At 40.2% G+C, this 20,751-nt stretch overlaps 1 protein-coding gene across 1 annotated transcript in view; it reads left to right on the forward strand.

Moving 5' to 3' along the window:
• The window catches only part of FBXL7 (F-box and leucine-rich repeat protein 7), a 189,440-nt gene that overhangs the window by 190 nt on the left and 168,499 nt on the right, over positions 1 to 20,751 (forward strand). The gene's annotated exons all lie outside the window — the stretch shown is intronic.

A 20,751-nucleotide genomic window follows, 5' to 3' on the forward strand; every position in this document is an offset into this window, starting at 1 on the left:
GCCCCAGACCGGGAACCAGAACACATCCCTCGGGCTCCCGCTGTGCTGAGACCCTTAAAATACCCTTAATTATGTTTATTTTAATAGGTGGGAGGTAACTGCTGTCTCAATTCAGGATGTCGGGGCAGCGGCGTGGCTTAAAACGCGGAGGCAGCTCCAAGGGGTTATGGTAGCGGAACTTTGCTAAAAACTTTTAGAGCGCTCTTTGTAATCCTTTTCTACTTGTCTTTCTATCCCAGGATCCTTATATTATGCAGTATGGTATATGACTGCTTCCTGTCTGAACAGAAAAAAAAAAAAAAATTAACCCCAGGAAAGGAGGGGGAGAGTTAATGTTCTCCAGCTGTTATCCGTAGATTGTACTCCTGCAATTTCGCTTCAGTGAAACTTTAGTGGGTTTGGTTTTAGATATACAGGGCCTGATTCATTCGTGTGGAAACCTATTAGTCTCGCTGGAGTTGCATCAGGGATGAATTTCAGCTGCTTTGCTGCTGGTGTGAAGGTCTACTGGAACAGTCAGCTGGTGTCAGGCAAACCAATGGCGAGTACAGAAAGTTTGTCTTCCTGCCAGCTAGTTTTAAGCTTTCTTTAACTTTTAACTGTCTTGTATATATGTTGCCCTCATAGTATTTAGCAAACTATATAGGATATACGTCTTCCCCTGGTAGCATTGGGCAACTATATAGGATCACTACATCCTCCCCACCCTTTTTTTCTTTTTTTTTTTTTTTTTTCTGTAGTTGAGGGTTTGTGGGTGGAGCAAGGGAGATGGTCCTATGGTCTGCTCGATTCTTTGGGAGTCCAGAAGGCAACTGCCAAAGAATACACCTCTCTCACATTCAAAATATGCATGAAGTTTGTGAAAAGGAAGGGCAAAAAACACCGCTTCTTGAATAGATTCTGCAGTTCCTTTCATTTATTGCCAAATGACCTCTGCTTTCGGAAGAGTTGAAGAAGTCGGAAGCTTTAAGCTAAAGACATGCTCACTGTTGTGGGGTTTTGCTTGCTTGATACCATTGCTAGAATAACTTGTGCGTATATGGGGTGAACCTGCAAGTTGCAATCAAAGCCTCTTTGGATTCCTCCTGAAAGGGGAAATCCTAGTTTGTCCCCAGAGTTGAAAGGGTCAGTGTTTATGGAAAAATCGTGTTGCCAAGGGGTGTTTAGCTCCATGATAGGAAGGCATGGCTGCATCCCAGAGCTTTCCTGTTTGTTCAGAGGAATGCTTGCTTCAACTAATATACAATTTTGGGGGAGGAACGCGATGGACACTGAGTCTTCTGCAGCCCTTGGCGAAGTGGAGGAGAGCTTTACTGTTCCAGAACTACCTGACAGGAACTGCGAGGAAGACGAGGATTGATGCAGCTAGGATATTCCTAATTAATTTGCCTCTTTCCTCTGTTCAGAGTGGAGGTTGGATCCTGGGAATGCAGACTACATGTGGCAAATTAATCTTTGCTGTACAGACCATTACCTGGGTTGAGAAATAGGTAGAATACTGCTTTAAAAATAAAATAAAATAAATAAAAAACTCCCCAAACCCCATGGCCAAAACTTCAAACTTTCAATTTAGGTAACTTGTCCTATTCATTGTTAGTGTGTTCATAGGTCTGGGTTTCCTGGCAGATTCTGTGCATCATCAATTACTGTGAAGCTTAGAGAAGCTCTTGTTTGCTGCTTCTTTTCTGGGTGATGCAGAGAAGAGCAAATCTAAATCTGATCAAGGGAGGCCTTTTTTCACAAGCTACTGGGGCTTTTGGTGCCTCTGACAACTGAACTGCTTAATTGCCATAAAAAGTTGGTTTTTAATAGGATGTAATTATGATCCTGGGTGGAGGGGTAGCACTCTGAGGAAACACCCAATTGCTGTGTGCTTTAAGAGCAACCTGAATATCTGGGTTGAAGTTCAAAGAGTGGCATCTGTGATTTGGTATGTGGCACTTAGTTTTCAGCGTAGTGGGCTTTGTAGGCTAACGTTGTATTACGGTATGCCATTTTAGGGATGGAGAAAAGTACCTTTGTTAGCTGAACTTCTTGAATGCTGTTTGCTCATTTGCTGCTTGCTAATATCTTAGGAGAGATTTCAGACAGACAACTGCAAATGATTGTTAAAATGGCTGTTGTTTTTCACACAGCCTTCCCATCTGCTGTGGAACTGCAGAACATTAGGAATTTGCCTGAATTGCTTCTCATCTCAAAGCTGAAGAGATGCATTAGGGCAAGATAACTCCTGCTCAAGATACCACTTCTAAAACACTAGATAACCTTCATTACTAGGAAATTACGTTTTGCATGGTTTGTTACATTGTTACACTTATCAGTACTAAACAATTTTTTTTAATTCACGTATACACTGTGTTTGCAATAATCTCAGGCAGCTGTCTAAGTGTTTGTGACTAATCACATAAACTACACCTTACTGCCTTATTTATTATTTTTTGCTTGTCTAAGGCTTTATTGAATAGAATTTTGGAAGCTACAGTTGTCATGTTAAGATGGACCTGAGAGTTGGATGTTTGGGGAGTCTAAATTAGTTTGTTTGCAGAGTCTGGTGAATAATTCCTGACACCTTTGAGTACATCTGTTTTCCATAAATTTAATTTTCTAAGATGGGCTAAAACTTGCTCTGAATGAAACTTAAATGTGAATAAAATTGCTTCTTGGAAAATCACATTGTGCAGATGGGATATGAACACAACACTCATTTAAAAAGATATGAAATTATAACACACCAAATTTTGTCTACAGGAGTTTACCTCTTTTTACAAGTAAATTATTTAATACAAGTTTATTTTCCTAGTTTTGATTTGGCCTTTTAAAATGTTTCTATACAGGAGATGATTTCTGAAAGCTTGTTTACCTAGAAAAATATGGAACTTGAGATTTCAGGCTTGTCATAGTGTGCAGTAGATTCTGACTGGAGTGTTAAAGCTTGAAGTTAGTCTTACTGAATGTGTTCCAGCAGTCGTGTTTGAATAGCACGACTGAAGCTAGTAGATTGTTGGGGCAAGAAATCCATTTGATCACAGAGCAGTTCTTGTTGGGCTTGTACCTATGAAGTGGAAATGTATTCTCGGTTAACTTAGTAAGAGTGCTTATTGTCCTTCACTTTCTTACCTTAGGGGTAAATCTTTCTGTCGTTGATTTAGTTCTCTGCTAGATTTTTAAATAAGAGGAGGCATGCTTACCTCATGTCTGATAGTGGAAGGAGCAGCCTGTTGTTGTAGAAGCTATCAAAAATCAGGGTTTTTTTGTTCGAGGACCTTTGTTAAAGTGTATTGCTGAAAAGAATTGCAGCTGACCCAATAAGACATGATTCATCATCACCGAGGACGCTGAATTGAAGTATATCACCCTTTAAATACTGCCGAGTTGATTAGACACCTAGGCAGTTGCTGGTCATACTTTGCTGCACACCGTTTCTGTAACAGTTCTGTGCAGAATAACCTTACGTGTGCAGAGCATGAGGCTAGGCGGGGGCTGGCTATAGCGCCTGCTGTTGGAGTGGGCAGCAGCTGGCATCTACCTGCTTTCTTTGGGAAAAGGTGACTTAACACCTGAGACAATTTTGCATCCACAGGAGGAGGACTTTAAAATCGCAGCCTTCTGTTTTATAAGGCAATTGGCTTTGTGACATGAGCTGGAGGAGCAGTCTGTGTTCTTACTTACAAAAGGAAGCTGTGGCATTGAGGTGGAATGGCTGCTTTGCAAAATAACCATAACATTTCAACACTTGTCTTCTGCCCAGGTGAATTCTTCCTTAAATTATGAGACCTGAGAACCTGTCAAATTTGAGAGCAGCTAAATAATGGTACAACATTTTTACAATACCAATGTTCAGCCCTTATGAAGGGATGTCTCTTTAATGAGTCAACTCTCCAGGTTGCTGCTGCTGGTGATAAAACTTCCTTTGGGTATCTCCTGCACTGTCTTCTTCCAGAAGCTGGTCTAGAGAGTGTTGGTGACAGCGTGCAGCAGCTCTGGTTGATCAGCTAGAACGTATCATGAAAGACCTGATATGACAGGAGCCTGGTGCTGTGGAGAACAGAGGATGGCAAGGGGGGCTTTAACTATGATGCTGTGTGAGCTGGTGTACGACAGCTGAAACTTTCTAGGGATTGCCAGCATGCAGCACTGTGGCGAAATGGGTCAGCCCGTGTTCCTTCTGGAGGACATTACTCACCTAAATCCCTCCCTTCAGCAGGGGGAAATGGTTACAGACCTAAGGTCGCATACTTGTGTCTTCTTTCTTGAGGGTGCTGTTGGACACAGTAACTCCTTGTGAATGCTGCCTTTGATTTCAAACTAGCTCTTGGACTTGATGATCTTAAGGGTCTTTTCCAACTTAAATGATTCTATGATTCTAATTTGGTGATGGCAAGTGTTCCATACACATCTGATGTGACAGAAATCTTTTAAATCCAAAAGTTCTGTCATTCAGGACCTATAGACTTTTGCATATGTTAGGATTTGTTTCCCCACAAAGTGTTGGTGGATTAACTTCATACACAGTGCTTATGCCAGGTATGAAAAACAGCATAAAGTGGTGATGTTGCACTAGAGAAACAGTGTTAGCAATGGGTAAGCTATTTTGTTTAAAGAGTTGAATCATGATCATTTACCCATGGTTTATACTGGTTGTTAGAATCTCATAGGATATTTTAATTAGGGTAAGGGAATGGGAAAGGCAGTAAATTAGCTTTTCACTGAATTATTTAATTACAAAAGTGTGACACACACACACCCCCCAGTGGTATCTTCTCTGTGCACTGCAGCTTTAGCAGCAAAGACAGTGTTTGATTCTGGTATTTATTTTTTTCCACCCCATAAGATTCCCAGAGTCAAGTGAAGAGTTTCAGCAGGTTAGGTGTTAAATGGCTCCTAGGCTGTACAGTTTTTTCCCACTTTGTTTTGATGTCTGAGTTGCATTTACACATTACTATCTGATGTGTTAAACAAAATTTAGCATATAGCTCTTACTGCTGTCTTGCTTACTGTTCTGATCCTTTCCCAGGTGATCTGTTGAGATAATGTACCTTGCCGCTCTTGTAGAAGTCTTTTTTTTGTTCTAGTTTGGCTAGTCTTCTCTTGTACACCTCCTTGGTGTGTAATAGCTGCAACTGAACCTTAACACCCTCCGTAGGACTACTGTAAATATTACGGTGCTGCTCAATGGCACTTTTTGTGTTGTGCTTACTTATGCGATCGTGTTCTGCTTTCTGGGGCTCGGCCAGGGTTGGTTCTTGCATTTTACCTGTAGTTGGGTTTCACTCTGCTGCATTCAGGGAGTTGAGACTTGCCTGTCAGCAGCAAGACGGGGACAAGAAACAAAGCAACACTCAAAATGTCAATCCTTCAAGCAATGTTGATTTTTAAAAGTGAATTTGCACTCTGACAGTGGCCAACTGCTGCTAACCAAACGTAATGTTCACAAATGCTGCTTATGATATACTTTTTTCCTGTAACTTCCAACTGAGCAATGCAAAAGGATTGTGTGTGTGTGTGTTTACTCAGTTTGTCTCCAGAAAGTAAATTTTCTCTAAGCTCAGTGCTTATGGTGCTTGTTGTTGTCCAGATCACATGGCAGGGGCAGGAGGAGGGTTGGATACAGCACTAAACTGAACTGCTGTGCTGCCTACGCTTTCTCACAATACAGTATTTTCTATTTTAAAAAAATGAACTGCCTGTGTGTGTACACAGGCATGTGTGTTTATATACACACACACAAACTAACAGATTTGTGGGGGATTTAGCAACTTTAAAAAGTTGCTAATGTTATCTGTAGCTTTCTAGAAAGTAACTTTGTGGCTCACATGCATGTTATTTCATAAAATGTTACTCTGGCATAAAATGTTTTTGGGGAAGGTAGGGTTATCTTTATTTTGTTAATAGATATAAGCTAACTAACTGTACTGTAGGGAGTTATCTTTGACTTGGATGGTTGCTTCAGCCTGGTGCAAAATTAACTGGATGCTCTTTCTTTTGTACACTTAAAAAAAAAAAAAAAATTGTTAACTGGGTGCCAGTCAGAGGCCTGAATAAACTTTGGTGCTGGTGATGCATGACATGGAAAGCTTCCAGCAGTCCTCTCTCAGCTAAGGTAGTAGGAGTCTAGGATTTGCACCCCCTAGTCCTTGTTTTACCCATTCCCCACAGGCAGGGAAGGAAATGAGATTGCTTTGGTAACTCTCCTAAACTGAAACTGTATTTTTGCTTTCTTGAAAGAAAGTCCTTCTACAAAACTGGACCTCATAAAATCCAAGCTGATGTTGATACTGTATCATTCCTTGTGGAAAAATATCAACATGTATTCAGAATTGGGTATGTGGTTTTAAGTCTATATTGCTAACCCCCAAAATCTCCTCAGAAAACTTTGTTTTCAGTCCTTTGGCTACTTCTGGATTCCTCACTTTTGTGAACAATTCCTAACTAGGAATTGGTTTGTTTCTTTGTGGGTCTTGTTTGTGTTAGGGAAGTGATTGGCAGAAGGCAGTGGATGACATTTGAAGGCTGAAATGCACAAGTGGTTTATTTTTGCTCTGTTTTGTAGTCAGCTATCTCTGTATTCTTTAATACAGGACACGTGCTTTGCTAAATTAGGGCAACTATTTAATTAAGGAGTAAAAACCTTCAAAACTTGAAAAATGGGTGGTGAGCTGCCAGTAGAATCTGTTACTACTTCATAAGGAAAGGGAATATGGAACATTTTCTAGGTATATGTATGAATGACTTGTGATTGGATAGACACACTGGGGGACTTACTTTGTTACTCAAGTAGCATATAGGCTGAGTACTGGTAGTGTTGTAGCTGATCTCGGGGAAAAGCTATTAGTTCTGTCTGATCATATCCCTCACTTCAGTTCCAAGTCTACCTGTGTGCCTCCTAGCATAGACATCACATTGAGGACAGTTTTATGCGAGACCTCCTTGGAGGATTTGAAGCTTAGAGGAGGTGCTATCATCTTGACATTATGCTGTAGGTCATTAAAGAAGCCCCTGTTATCCTAGAACACACCTCTTATATGCTTGCCACTGTGGTGTCTGTATCTGTAGATGCCTGTTAGTACAGAAGGAGAATTCAGCAGGGACTATGGCCATTCTTCTCAGGAAATTATTAAGGTCTATGTATTGACCAAAGTAAGGGTCTTTACTCCAAGAAGCTCTAAAGCAGAAGCAAACAGGACTGAACTGTGCTGATCAGAGAAATGCTCTCGTATATCATCTATATGGAGGTGTGAAGAAGTGCGGTTGTGATTGTGTTACATAGGCTGAACTGTAGGAAAGCCTGGAATGGGCACAAACAGTTTCAAGTACTGCCTTGTCGTGGTTTAACCCCAGCTGGCAACTAAGCACCACACAGCTGCTCACTCACTTCCCCCCCACCCAGTGGGATGGGGGAGAGAATTGGGGGGGGACGGGGGGGGGAAGGAACAAAATTCGTGGGTTGAGATAAAGACAGTTCAATAGGACAGAAAAGGACAGGCAAATACTACAAAATACTACTACTAATAGTAAGAGAATATACGAAACAAGGGTTGCACAATGCAATTGCTTGCTACCCGCTGACTAATGCCCAGCCAATCCCCGAGCCGTGGTGTGCCCCAGCCAACTGCCCCCAGTTTATATACTGGGCATGACATCCCATGGTATGGAATACCCCTTTGGCCAGTTGGGGTCAGCTGTCCTGGCTGTGTCCCCTCCCAACTCCTTGTGCCCTTCCAGCCTTCTTGCTGGCTGGGCATGAGAGGCTGAAAAATCCTTGGCTTAGTATGAACACTACTTAACACACTGTTTTAATTGTTGCTATCAACATTCTTCTCATCCTAAATCCAAAACACAGCACTATACCAGCTACTAAGAAGAAAATTAACTTTATGCTAGCTGAAACCAGGACAGCCTTAAAGGAAAGGCTTGAGTTGGCTTTGTTTGAACAGATATTTAAGGAAAAGGCTCCAATTCTGTGCTAGTATCCAAACTCAACAAAAGGAATTTCTTGGCAAAGGAGGTCTCTTCACCCTACACACTTTTGTGACTTTTGCCTTAAACAAGTAAATGAGGAAAAAATTGTTGGGTGATTTTTTAAAATTTTTTTTCCCCCCTTTTTTCCTATATGCATTTCCCCCACCCCACCAAGTACAAACACATGTTGTAAGACTACCTGTCCATGCAAATGGATGTTTAGCAGAGGTATCTGTATTTACTCGAACTGGGTAATTACTGTAGGGACCTGCATGGCATTGGGAATCTTTTTCCTTCCTGTGCTCAACAGCACTGTTTGCTAAAAATGCAACCTCAGGTTTCATTTATGCACATGGGCTTTTAGACAGAGGAATCTATAGTGGCATATCAGTTATTGCTCTGATTTTAGTGGATCTTTGCTCATTGGGAAGGGTTTGTTTTCTTAACACATCTGTCTTCAGAATTGAGATGTGAAAATGCACAACATACAGCAACTTGCGTTCAGAAACAGGTGGCATAGTGACTTTCTTGAGCTGAAGAGTCATGTAGTTTGACGTAAAGTTGCCATCATATCCTTGCTTTAGTAGTGTCCATGGTAGTACAGTACTTTACTTAACCTGGAGCTCTGTACTCCAGGCAGGCTGTGCTAGTGAACCCTTCCAAAGACCCTTCTTGGAGTAAAGAGAGAAACAGGAAGCTCTCTTTCATGCCCGTGTTTTGAATCAGGAAATTCCTGTCTACAATACATAAATTTGTCATATCAACATTTTAAATCATGTGACACTTTTCTTTCTTGGGGACTTGTGTACAAATGTGTATTATAGCTGCAGGAATACTATACTGAAGTCTTCTCAAACAGCACACTAACTTGGATGAAGGTATTTTAATACTTTCCAGTTAATCTATTTTAAAAATTATCTTCCTTGATTTCATTCTTTGTTCCTGTAAAAACCACTAATGAAATTTGCAGAGGATATTATAAAAGGAGCAGTTTTGAGGTCAGATGTCTTTTTCTTTGTTTCTTTTAAGAAAGAAAAGAAAAAGAAGCCAGAAACACTGGCATAATAGTAGATAGTTGTTAACTAGGAAGAACCCCTTTTCATCAAGAGTCACACAGACTTGTTTGACAGTGAAAGGAGAACTTGGATTAAGTCTAGTTGTCGCATTACAAGTGTAATCTTGTCAGTTTGTGGGGAGTCCAGACTTTTGTTGCTTGTATGACTGCATGTACTGTGGAGAAACAGGCTGTCTACTTAAGGCTCTGATATTACTTTGTTGCCAGATTGCACACAATCCTCTTTCTGTGTAAGTGTGACTGCATGGGATAGAGGAACTTGGATGGTTTTTTACTTAAATTATATAATAATTACTTAAAGAACTAGTATTTCATTTAAATCGTATCCTTGAGAGATAGTAAAGCCATTGTGGGAACTGATGAACAGAAAGTGCATGTATTTGAGAGTTTCTTATGGTGCTCTTAGCTCTTATCGTGAAATATGTTGTTTTGTCACTGGTGCAATGATGTTAGTACTTGATCTAGCTTACCACTGGAGTGCAAGACAAAAGGCAACAGCTGCTCACCAACAGAAGTACTGAACAGATCATCTTTTCTGTAGTACCTAGTGAAACATACTTCTATTTTCCATATCCCATTTGCCTTTTCTCTAACAGTTTATAAGGAAGTTGCTTGTGGCATCAACATAACTTTTTTTTAAACTAAGATGATGGAAACAATAAGCTATTGCTGAAATATGTGGTGAAAATTGTTGATATTATACTGTTGCAACTCATGCTTTTAGAATTTTTGGAACCTTAGAATTTACTAAAAGAGGTATAAATAAAAGCCTCAGAGCAGAAGGACTTCAATTCCAGCTAGCCATGCTAGCATTAAGCTGAAACTAACAATATGCTCTTGTATGTCAAGAAGATCTAGTAGCTGACCTTCCTCCTTGAGTTCATGTTTGATTGTAGTCTTTTGTAGCCAGCAAGCTTGAAGGCCTTCATCTGTTTTTGGCAGGGTTTGAGAACATAGGTGCTCTTGCTGCAGAGCCTCTTGTTGAGGAATTGCTTTCTTGTTCTGCAATATTAGACTGCCAGTGGAGATCAGTACAGGCAGTAAAATTACATGACAACATTTTCCAATCAACTCCTGGCCATATCTGGATGTCTACTTTAGAGCCTGAAGTATACAAACTCACAGATTGGAAGTGATGTCTCTGGAGATGTCTAATCCAACCCACTGCTCAAAACAGAGTCAACTAGAGCAGGCTGCCCAGAAGAACCATGTGCAGTCAGATTTTTGAGCACCTCCAAAGATGGAGACATTACAACATCCCTGGGCAGCCTGTTCCAGTGCTCAGTCACCTGTAGATTTTAAAGCATCCATATTTTTTTCTTTATTATGTTTAAATGGAAGTGCTTGTTTCCATTTAAAATTTCCATTTGTGCCCATTCCCTCATGTCTCTTCACTGGCTGTCACTGAAGAGAGTCTGGTTCTGTCTTCTTTACTTCCCACCCCTGAGGTATTTATACACATTGATAAGATTACCCCTTGAGCCCTCTCTTCTCCAGGGTAAACTGTCCCAGCTCTCTAAGCCTCGCCTTGTGTGTCAGATGCTCCAATCCCTTTATTATCTTTATGGGCCTTTACGAGACTCTTTCCAGTATGTCCATGTCTCTCTCGTACTGAGGAGCCCAGACCTGGACCCAGCACTCCACATGTAGCCTCATCAGTGCTGAGTAGAGGGGAAGGATCAACCCTCTTAATCTGCTAGCAACGCTTCTTGCCAGCAATGCAGGCTGGGATACAGTTGGCCGCCTTTGCTTGAGGGCACATTGCTGGCTCATGTTCAACTTGATGTCTACCAGAACCCCCAGATCCTTTTCTGCCAAGCTGCTTTCCAGCTGACTATACCTCCCCAGGTGCAGGATTCTGCATTTCCGTTTGTTGAGCTATCTTCCTGAAGCTCTTGTTGGCCCACTTGTCATCCTGTTGATGTCCATCTGAATGGCAGCAACCCCTTGGTGTATCAGCCACTCATCCCAGTTTTGTATCATCTGGGAACTTTCTGAGAGTGCACTCTGTCCCGTCATCCCCACTAGTGATGGGGCTCCGGGTGCACTTCATGCTGCTCATCACAACAATTTGTGCCTGGCAGATTAGTCAGTCTTCAGTTTGTCTCGCTGTCCATTTAGCTAGTCTGTGCTTCCTCAGTTTGGCTATGAAGGTGCTATAGGAAACATAGTTGGAAAGTCTTAACCGAGGTCAGGATAAACCACATCTGCTGTACTCCCCTTATTCACTGAGCCAGTCATTTGATTGTCAATGTCTGTCAGGTTCGTCAGGCATGACTTCCACTTATAAATCTATACTAATGACTCTTGATGACCTTCTTGGCTTGGAAATGTTTTCCAGGAAGCTGTCGCTTTTCTGGGATTGAGGTGTGGCTGACCAGCCTGTGGCTCCCTAGATTGTCCTCCCTGCCCTTCTTGAAGATAGGGGTGATTCTTGCTTTCATCCAGTCCTCAAGAAACTCTCCTGATTGCTGTGACCTTTCTAAGATAATTGAAAGTCACCTTGCCCGTGGCATTGGCCAGATCACTCAGCCCTCAGAAGGGCATCCCATCAGGTCTCATGGAGTTGTGTCTTATCCAGTTCGTTTAAACGTTTCTGAACTTGATCCTCCTGTACTTCTATTGGTTACTTATGTTTACAAAAGGTACTACCAGGCTTTCAGCAGCAATAGAGTTCAACTGTAGCAAGTTCTGGCAAGTGTAAGGCTGTTTTACAGTAGTTGAGTATCTCTAAACAGTGTTCTGTAAACTTGTGTCTACAGCTGGTTTGGAGTTTTTCAGCTATAACTTATTTTTACCTTGTATTATTAAGGTTAAAAAAAAAAATCTTCATTTCCACTGTGTAAAGAAACTCACTCTTTCTCAACGACTATGCTTTCTCTTGGCAGAGAACAGATAAAATAGAAGAATCCTCTTAAGAGTTGTGGTGGTAGAATCTGGCTCTGTTTTTTAGGTATTTTTTTTCTTTTGTTGCTGTTGCTGGCAGCATAAATGGTCTGTGCTCTTATGAAAAGCTTCTTCAACAGCGTTTTCCTTGTTTCAGAAGGAGCACCTAGCCCGGGATCATATTTTTTTGCTCTCCTAGAAAATGAAGATTGTTGCTTTAATTAATGAAGAAGTTATATTTCTATTAATCATGGTAGGAAACAATTTCTGCAGTTTTCAAGTTGATATAACCATGACTGGTAAAAATGCTTGACAGTAATCCATATTCTGCTGGTGTAAAGATTTGCTTCTTTCCTCATATTCTACAATTGTATCAAAAAGGATTTAAATCCCCCATTTAAACTATGGTGCAAGGGGTAGGTTAATTTTCAAGTTTAGAAGAAACAGCTTATTTTTCATAAGTGAAATAATGAAATAACAATTGTCTTAAATTTTCTTCTGAAAACAAAAAGTAATCATTACCAGATGACACGGTTAATTTTTAATGCTCCAAAGTGCTCGTAGATCCTTCTCAGTTTAGAATCTTCTATTTAAAACTAAAGCCATGTATAACACAATGTATTTTGGGTTTTGCTACTTGTCAATGGAATTTATGTTTTGGTTTTAGTACCGAAAAGCTACCTTTAGGTTTATTCACCTGTTAACATTATCTATTCCTTGAACATTTGCTCTGTGTGGGAGAGGGTGTAACTTTCTAGCAAGATGGAAGATTAAATGCCCCGTGACATAATCAGGTCTATGAAAGATACTGGGATCGCAGCTATAATCACAGTGCCTGAATTAAAATGTTCAAACATAAAAGATTTTAGGGGTGACTTTTTTGAAACAGGTTTTCTTTACATTTGTATGTATAGACTATACAGCATAGTCCAGTATGAAGTTTTCTTTGGCACTCATTAGGCATGAGCAGAATATTTTGCTTATGTCTTCATTTCTCTTGGGAAATTATTGCTCTTTATTCCCCTGTGGGTGTACCTTTTGTTGCACTGCATGGTTGTCTTTATGGAGCAACATGAGTGCTTGTCGTGGGTATTTATTTCTCTTGCCAGGAACTGCTGGAACAAAGGCGAATGTGAGACTTCCTTTCCCTTAAACAATTACTAATTTTCCCCACTTTGACTCTGGTTTCAAAAGGCTGCATGTGAGAGAGCTTTTCTCGTATCTGAGAAATTATCCAACTGTGAATGGGCTTACAGTTTATCAAGAGGTAACACAGGAATTGGGAGCAAGTGGAAGGGTTAGTTTCGGTTTGATTGTCCAGGAATTTATTGATTGAAGGATTGCATTTTGATTTAGGGCTTTGGTGATGATGTCATTTGCTTCTCGTTGTGAAAGTACATGGTATGTCAAACCGTATTTGACTCTGAGATGAACTGGAGTGACTGTCCGGCATCTTAAAAATTGTACGTGTTTGTCTAGTTGTGGGTCAGGTAATGAAGTAGAATTGAACCACCTTGTTGCTTACCTTTTCTGAGCACAGGAAGAAATGTTGGCAGCAGAAGTGGGACACAAGTGAACGTTGCAGACCTGTTCCTTTCTGGGTTTCCTGCTTTCATTTTGCCAGGCCTCATTTTCTGTAGAAAATATATTCATGCCCTTCTGTGGATAAGATCTCCTCCTGCTCTCCCCCTCTCCGTGTCCTTCACTGAGGTGTAGGGTTTCTTCATTAAGTCCCTACATGAGCAAAAACATTCCTAGAAAGTGAAGTTTGGCTTCCACAGGATTAGAATCTAAACCAGAACAAGTCTAGTCAGACACAGGAGCCTTTCACGCAGCAGAGTTGGCTGTTAGTGGTTGTGTGGTTTGTCTGTTTGTGCCTTTTAAGCACCAATTAATCCTACCCGTGTTTTCCTCAATTTTCTTCCTAACTGAGGTATTGGTACTTGGCTGAAAGGAATGTGGTAGGTAGGACACAGAGCTTGGTCTTTTTGTGGATTAAGTCATACTGACCACTGCTTTGTTTCTAACGCTAGCCGTCCATGGTTTTGAGGAAATGTAAGACAAATTGTGAAGGATTCTGAAAATCTAGGAGGTATTTTCGAGCCAAGGCCAGGTCTCTAACTATGCACTTGAGAGAAAAAGAATCCTCATGCAATCTTGTTTTAACCCTGTAGATGCTGGCTTATGGGTAGCAAGTGCAGTGTGGACAAAATCGCTGTATGATCAGTAAACTTATTCTTCTAAGTTTTTCTTTGTTAGCTTGTAAATACAAATCCTGTATTTACCAAGGGCTGAAAGTGGTGGTATGTGGGCGTTGGGCAGCCCTGTGAAGAGAGCCCTCAAGTCTGCTGGCTCATACCCAAAAGCAACTGTTTTGTGCAAGATGAGTCCTTTACCTCATATGGTAAAGACTTCCAGTAGGTACCATTCTCCAGAAATAACAAACAGTCTAGTTCAAAAACTCTCTGTAATGGTTAGGGTAGATCAAGCTCACCTATTGGTATGCAGTACTGTAGCCTTGTAGTCCTGGATGGCTGATGAGGAAGCCTGTTCTACGTACCCAGGTAAGGAAGGGCAGGGTGGGTATGAGGGTGGTGCCTCTGGAGCTCCTCAGTCTTTCACACAAATCCTTAACTAGTAGGCAGCATGACCGCACTTAAATAAGCGTGCTGTGTTTTATTTCCAGTTTTACGTGACAAATCTGCTTTTGATCTTTGTGTTTATAACCTGTAGTAGTATTGGAGGTGCAGGATGAGCAGTGTGAGAGCTCAAGGGCAAATGCAAAGAATTCTCCGGGTTTTCATCTGCTTTGATTTAGCATACTCTCCAGAAACTGTATGATAACGGTGCAGTGCTGCTCTGTGATAACTTTGCACTCAACTTTTTCCAACTGTCCCTCAAGCCCTCTGCAATTCCTTCTATCTTTCTAGAGCTTTACTTTTTGCTCCTGTGGAAAGGTATACATAGTTTCTTCATAGGTTTTGCAGGTACTATACTTCATCTGGGTGGGATTTGATCTGTTTGAGGTTCTGTAGTGTCCAATGAAAAAATCTTTTTGTTATAGGCAAGAACTGCTGCTATCCCTTTTTAGATCCTCATAGGTTTGGATGTGTGTTGCCAATAGAGATTATTGCTGCTTAAATCAAGTAGGGTTGTAGGAGAATTGGGGACTGCTCTTTAGTTGGTAGCAGTGGATGTCAGAACTAAGACTAACTGTTCCACCTCCTCTCCCTCACTTTACAAATGGTAGGTACTCTAAGTTGATTTGAAGATGAAGATTGCTCTTTCCCAGCATTTATTGCATTGTAACAACATATGCTGTTCCAATGTGAGGATTTTTGTGTAAAACCTTTTCTTTGCTGTAGACTTGACAATAGGAGGTTTCAGGAAAAAATTCAATGTAATCTCAGCTACAGATTCTAGAGTCTTTGGAGTCCTCCAGCTGAAAGCACAAAGAGGTGGGGTTGCAGTGGGAAGGTGTGTGTATGCAGAACATTAAGAGAAAAACCTTTCCTGGACCATACAAGAGGTGTTTAGCAGATACCCAGCAGAAATTTCTCCTAAGTTAAAAACATTCTTTCAATGAATGCCTTACAGGTAGTTTGTCAATCTGTTTCACTAGTGAATTGAGATGTTCCTGGTTTTAACTGTGTTTGTGCTTGGATGATAGAAAATAGCGGAAGATTAGCAAATTACATGAACTGTTTTCTGCTGTTCTCTTCTACAGCAATATCAAAATTGAATTTGGTTCAGTTTTCAGATAGGGACCCTATCTTAATTTTTTTTTTTAAATTGTCCTTCATGATGGAGCCATGAAAAGTAAAAAACCAAACAAACAAAAAAACCAAAACAAACCCCAAAACAACAAAAAACCCCCACCTAAACACCAAACAACCCACCTGCCCCAAACCCCCAAAACCAAATCAAACAAACAAAAAACTCCCCCATACCTTAGTATGCTAATTCTTGCATTTAGGTTTTAAGTTTCCCTGCTGGACGGCTGAAGTCCTGTGTTAGTGATATCAGGACTACAACATGAGTAATATGTTTTGTACTTCTGCAAAGCTGTATGATGAGAGTAGAAATACCTGAACAACAAAATTTTTTAGGAAACTGGTCTTAAAATTTTAAGTTCTATAAGGTCAATGTATATAATGGAGGTGTTGTGTATTTATGCTATGCAGAATTGTTGATATTCTGGCCTTCTAATTTAACAGTATAGTGTACTTAAAAAAAAAACCAACAAAAAACAAACATTCATAACTTGCTTCAAGCCCCTATTTCTTCTTAGTGTATGTGCCAAGTTAATGGAATTTCTAAAATTTTAAGCTCTAGAATTCCAGTAAGAATCCTCAAAGTAGTTTTCAATCTGGTTCCAGTAAAATGGCTTTGAAGAGTTAAGGCTGAGAATACGATTTTCAGTGCTCTGTGATCAGCATTGACTTTTGTGATCTAAAATGGATGGCTTATTTCTGAAATACTTCACTTGAGTAACGGAACTGTATTGTTATTATTTTTTTCTATTAAAATGCAGTATTCTGATAGGGGCAGTCAAATGCACTGAGTTGTACCTTAAGAAAAAACAATAACAACCCAGCACAAGTGATGCAAGAATTAAATGTGTTAAGGAGACTAGAAACCAACTCGCTGAACTTTCCTTGAGACTGTCTAGCCCACATCAATTACACAGGAAAGTCATTAAATCCTGGCTATCTTCTGAAATGCATCAGCTAAGTCCTGATAATTCTAGTTGTCAGCAGACCACAAACCAACTAATTGCATTTTTCATAAACAGTTTACCATAATGTTTTCATAGCTTCAGCAGAGAAGGAAAGGAAAAGATATGCCCTCTGACTTTTTTTTATGTGAGACTGAGAAACAAAGAAACTGTGGCAAAATCCGTAATCTTCAACAGATGCATGCATCTTCAACTGTGATGGGTTTTATGTAGGTGTTCTTCTTTATACCAGTGTTGTCTGTTTTTTGGTGGTTTGGTTTTTGGTTTTTTTGGTTTTTTTGTTTTTTAAGCAAGTTTATATCCACACGTCCCCTTCCCTGGTATTAAAAGCTTTACTAAGATCTTCATTGAAAGCTGAATGTGATTTGTATTTGAATGTATTCAATATATACAAACAAAGCTAACTCTAATGCTTTGTGTTTAATACATATTATGTAGTGCATTGAATTGACCTGATTCAATGTGACAGCCCTAGTCTTTTTTTTTTTTTTTTTTTTTGTATGGCTATACCCTTTGGAAAGCTGGGGAATTAAAACTTAATTATTGATGTAATGTGCCTGTAGTTTGCTGCTTTGCTGGTGGAGATGAGATTTGACACCAGATGCAATAAGCTGGGTATTCCGATGGGACTCTGGTGTTCTGTGATGGAGGAGACAGGGATGCTGCATCTGAGCAGTGGCAAAGTAACTCCTATAAAGTGAAGCTGTGCAATCATAACTTTTGTGAACTTAAGCAAATTTGTTGCTGTCTTCCATTTACTAAAGGACTGACTTTTACCTTTCTCTTTCCCAATAGGTAAAAAGAACTAGAGTAGCTTAATATTATCTTTCTTGTTTGATCATAGTCCAAGACACCTGAAGGATCTAGCACATCAGGCAGTCCTTCAGTGCTTTCTAACTAAGTTGGGAAGAGTATCATTGGTTTGATATTTCTTGATGATTGCCTCTTTACAGTAGATATAAGAAAAATCCTTCAAAGAGATTGCATCAGTTGTGAGTGGTAAATGGAGAACTCATCCTTTCTTATGTGTGTAGTTGCTTTGCCACTTACATGAAGATTTATTCTGAAGTGTAATGATTTGATAACATTGTAGATAGATAATACCATTTAGTAAGTGACAAAAAGGCTTTCAAAAGCATTTTTTAAAAAAGCTTGCCACTTAATTACTTCCTGTGCCGTCTTGCAGTGTGTACTTCTACAAAGCTCTGCAACAATGTTGGAACAGTTAAGATTAGGTAAGAGAGATGTTCTTGTTTTTCCAGTTGGGACTTTGAATGTTTGAATGAAGTTGAAAACAGAACAGGTAATGAGTCCATCTGGAAGCTGCCGAAGGAATTTAAGTTTGTAACTTTGGGTCAAATCTGGTATAGCTTCTTTGAGAGCTGCCTCTCAAATTGTCTCTCTGCAGCTGTGAAAGCAAATTTCAATCTAAGATGAGTCTGGATTCACCTTATTGTAGTCTGAGAGACAAACATCACTGGTTGTCTCTGATTCTCTGATCCTTGGATTCACCATTAATCCAGTTGCCTGCTGCCCTTTTGTAAAGTCTGACAACAGTTCTTCATAGTTCAGTGGCTGTCTTCAAAGTAAATAAAACCTTGGGTATGCTCCCCTGTGGAGATGGTTGGCTGGCTGCAACTGCTGCTTGACTCTTTGCAGCTCAGGTAGTGTTTTTTTCTGTACCGGTGTAGTTCAGACTGTCCAGAAGTGTTTAGCATCCTGAAGAATATTGCCTTGCACTTCCCAATCCCTTTTGAGTAAATTGGGAAGTGGCTAAGAAGCTATTCTTCCCTTGCTTAATGGCACAATTGCCTCGTCAGAGGAGTATGCGTATTTTTCTTTTGCTGTGTAGTTTGAGGAGATGTGTGGGAGAGTGGGCACTGCAAGTGCTTGTGTTGTTTTGAAAATGCTTCTTGGGATCCAGACAAAAAGTAATGTCTGGAATATTTCTGTTTATTGTCTGTGAGAGGCACAGGAAATGAGAAAGGCCAACTAAATTATAGCAGCCAGCAAACTCCTCTGAAGCAAAGGAAAATTTAGGAGTGACAGAACTGGGCCTTGTTGCCCACTGGGTCTCTGTTGCACATTTCTCATAAATCTAGTGACAGAACTGGATCAAGGGTCCTTCATTCCAGAAAAGCAGAGGGGGAAATGAAGCCAGAGGTTCAGAGCCAGATTATCAAGTAGAAAAGGGAGAAAGCATTCCTCTTCTCTCTCAAAGTCTTTAAATTCTGTAGGTGAGTTCTCAAGTAGGTACCAGAGCTGCAGGCAAGTTTGTAGGCAGGATTTCCTTCCACTTTCACTTAGTAGAATAAATGGTCTTGATTTCTTCTTGCTAGTTAGTTGCAGATGGTAGTGGAGGATGCTAAGGACAGATATTCTGTCTAAGAGTGAGGAAATGGATGTAAAATACTGGATGATCCTGTATTGACCCAACTAATTGGGAATCTCCAGGCTTGGCAAAACTTCACCTATGTTGCTATAAAGATAAATGACCTGCCAGGTTTGCAAGTCCCCTCACCTCAAGGCAAAGTTGTTTGCATCTTCTGCCTTCTGTTTTCTTGCAGCCGAAACTGTCCAATCTTTAGGTTAAACAGATGCATGAAAAAAAAAAATCTGGGCATTTAGCCATAGTAAACAGACTAGAGTTGCTGCTTCTTTGAATGTTTAATGACAATAAATTGTTGCAAAGTAGTTTATGCCTCATTTGTAGCAAAGTACCACTTTTATCTTAAAATGTTGTTTGCACATGTGTGATGTGAAAATGCTATTTAGACTTGAAGATCTTTATTTTTGGTTGATGCTAAGATCAAATGGTGATTGATTCCTAGAGATTCATTAGCCTGCTTTCTGCTAACCCAAAACGTGTGCTTGAACTATGAGAGCGTGCTGCTGTGGGACTACTTACCTTCCTCTAACATGTGGGCGTCTAAGTGTTTGCCCTTCAGAGCAGTACTTTTTTTGTATGGGCTTCTATCAGGGAGAGACTGCGTGTTGTGCTGTTGTATTTCTGTCGTGGAGTTTAATATTCATTCTTTGCTCTTATCCTAAGAAAAGTTGTGTATTGACTGTGCAGATGATGCTCATCTCTCAAGGCTGAGAGGCCAGGGTTTGCATGGTGACTGTGGGTGTGTCCAATGACTAATGATTTAAATTAAAATCTTAATGGCAGTTATCAACAGTGGCAGAAGTAGGAACTGGAAGAAAAGGGCTCTATGGGCAAGATTGCTCTCTAAAGACATTCCTGGAAGTACCTTTGCACAGAGCCTGAAATACACATACTGGCTGAAACAAGAGATCCCTGTAGCCTTGTGTCCCATCTTCCACAGTAACCCTTAGTGAATCCTGAAGAAAGAATAGTTTGATGGAATCACACAAAGAGTTATTTGACAGAATCTGTAAGCTAGAATTTTTTTAGGGGTATGACTGGTACCTGAAGCAAGAATATGGGATACGTAGGTGTTAGGTCTTCACTGCTCCTTATGTGAAACACTACAGCTACGGTAGTCAGTGGAAGTGAAAAGCTGCAGTCATGTTTTGTGTTTAAACATTAAATCCTGCAAATTGTGCTCAGGCATCACCACAGTTATCTGAAAATGTTTGTTTCTGACACCTTGTGGTTGAGCCCCAGAGCAGCAGCAATATGAGAAATTTTGTTAGAGAGCGTGAGTGGTTTTTTTTCCATTGCTGTATAGTGCTGCTTTTCTAGCTCTACTCCAAAAGTGCAGTCTTGTTATGTGACAATGTATTAACCTAGTTGTGTGAACTACTTCTCTCAAGATGAGAAAATTAATTGAAGCTCCATGAATTTATGTTGAACTATGAAGGACCCTTCTAGGGTTCTGGAAATTCAATTTTGTCACATGTATAGTGCATCCCTAAGTATTGGATTTATGGACCGTAAGAAGTAAAGCTGCCTTTTTCCAAGCTTTTTATTTTTCCTGCATAAGCATTTTCATTGTTCATCTGTTTTCAATAGCTCTCAATAAGTGATGGGTTTTATAAAACATTTTTACAGTAAAAGCTTTGAAGCGTATCATTGCTTGAGTTCATCTTACCCTGAAATAGCTTTTTCTCAAATACTTTGCTTGTA

The sequence above is a fragment of the Haliaeetus leucocephalus genome, unplaced genomic scaffold (genome assembly GCF_000737465.1).
Source record: "Haliaeetus leucocephalus isolate CR32 unplaced genomic scaffold, Haliaeetus_leucocephalus-4.0 Scaffold328, whole genome shotgun sequence".
Classification (NCBI taxonomy): domain Eukaryota; kingdom Metazoa; phylum Chordata; class Aves; order Accipitriformes; family Accipitridae; genus Haliaeetus; species Haliaeetus leucocephalus.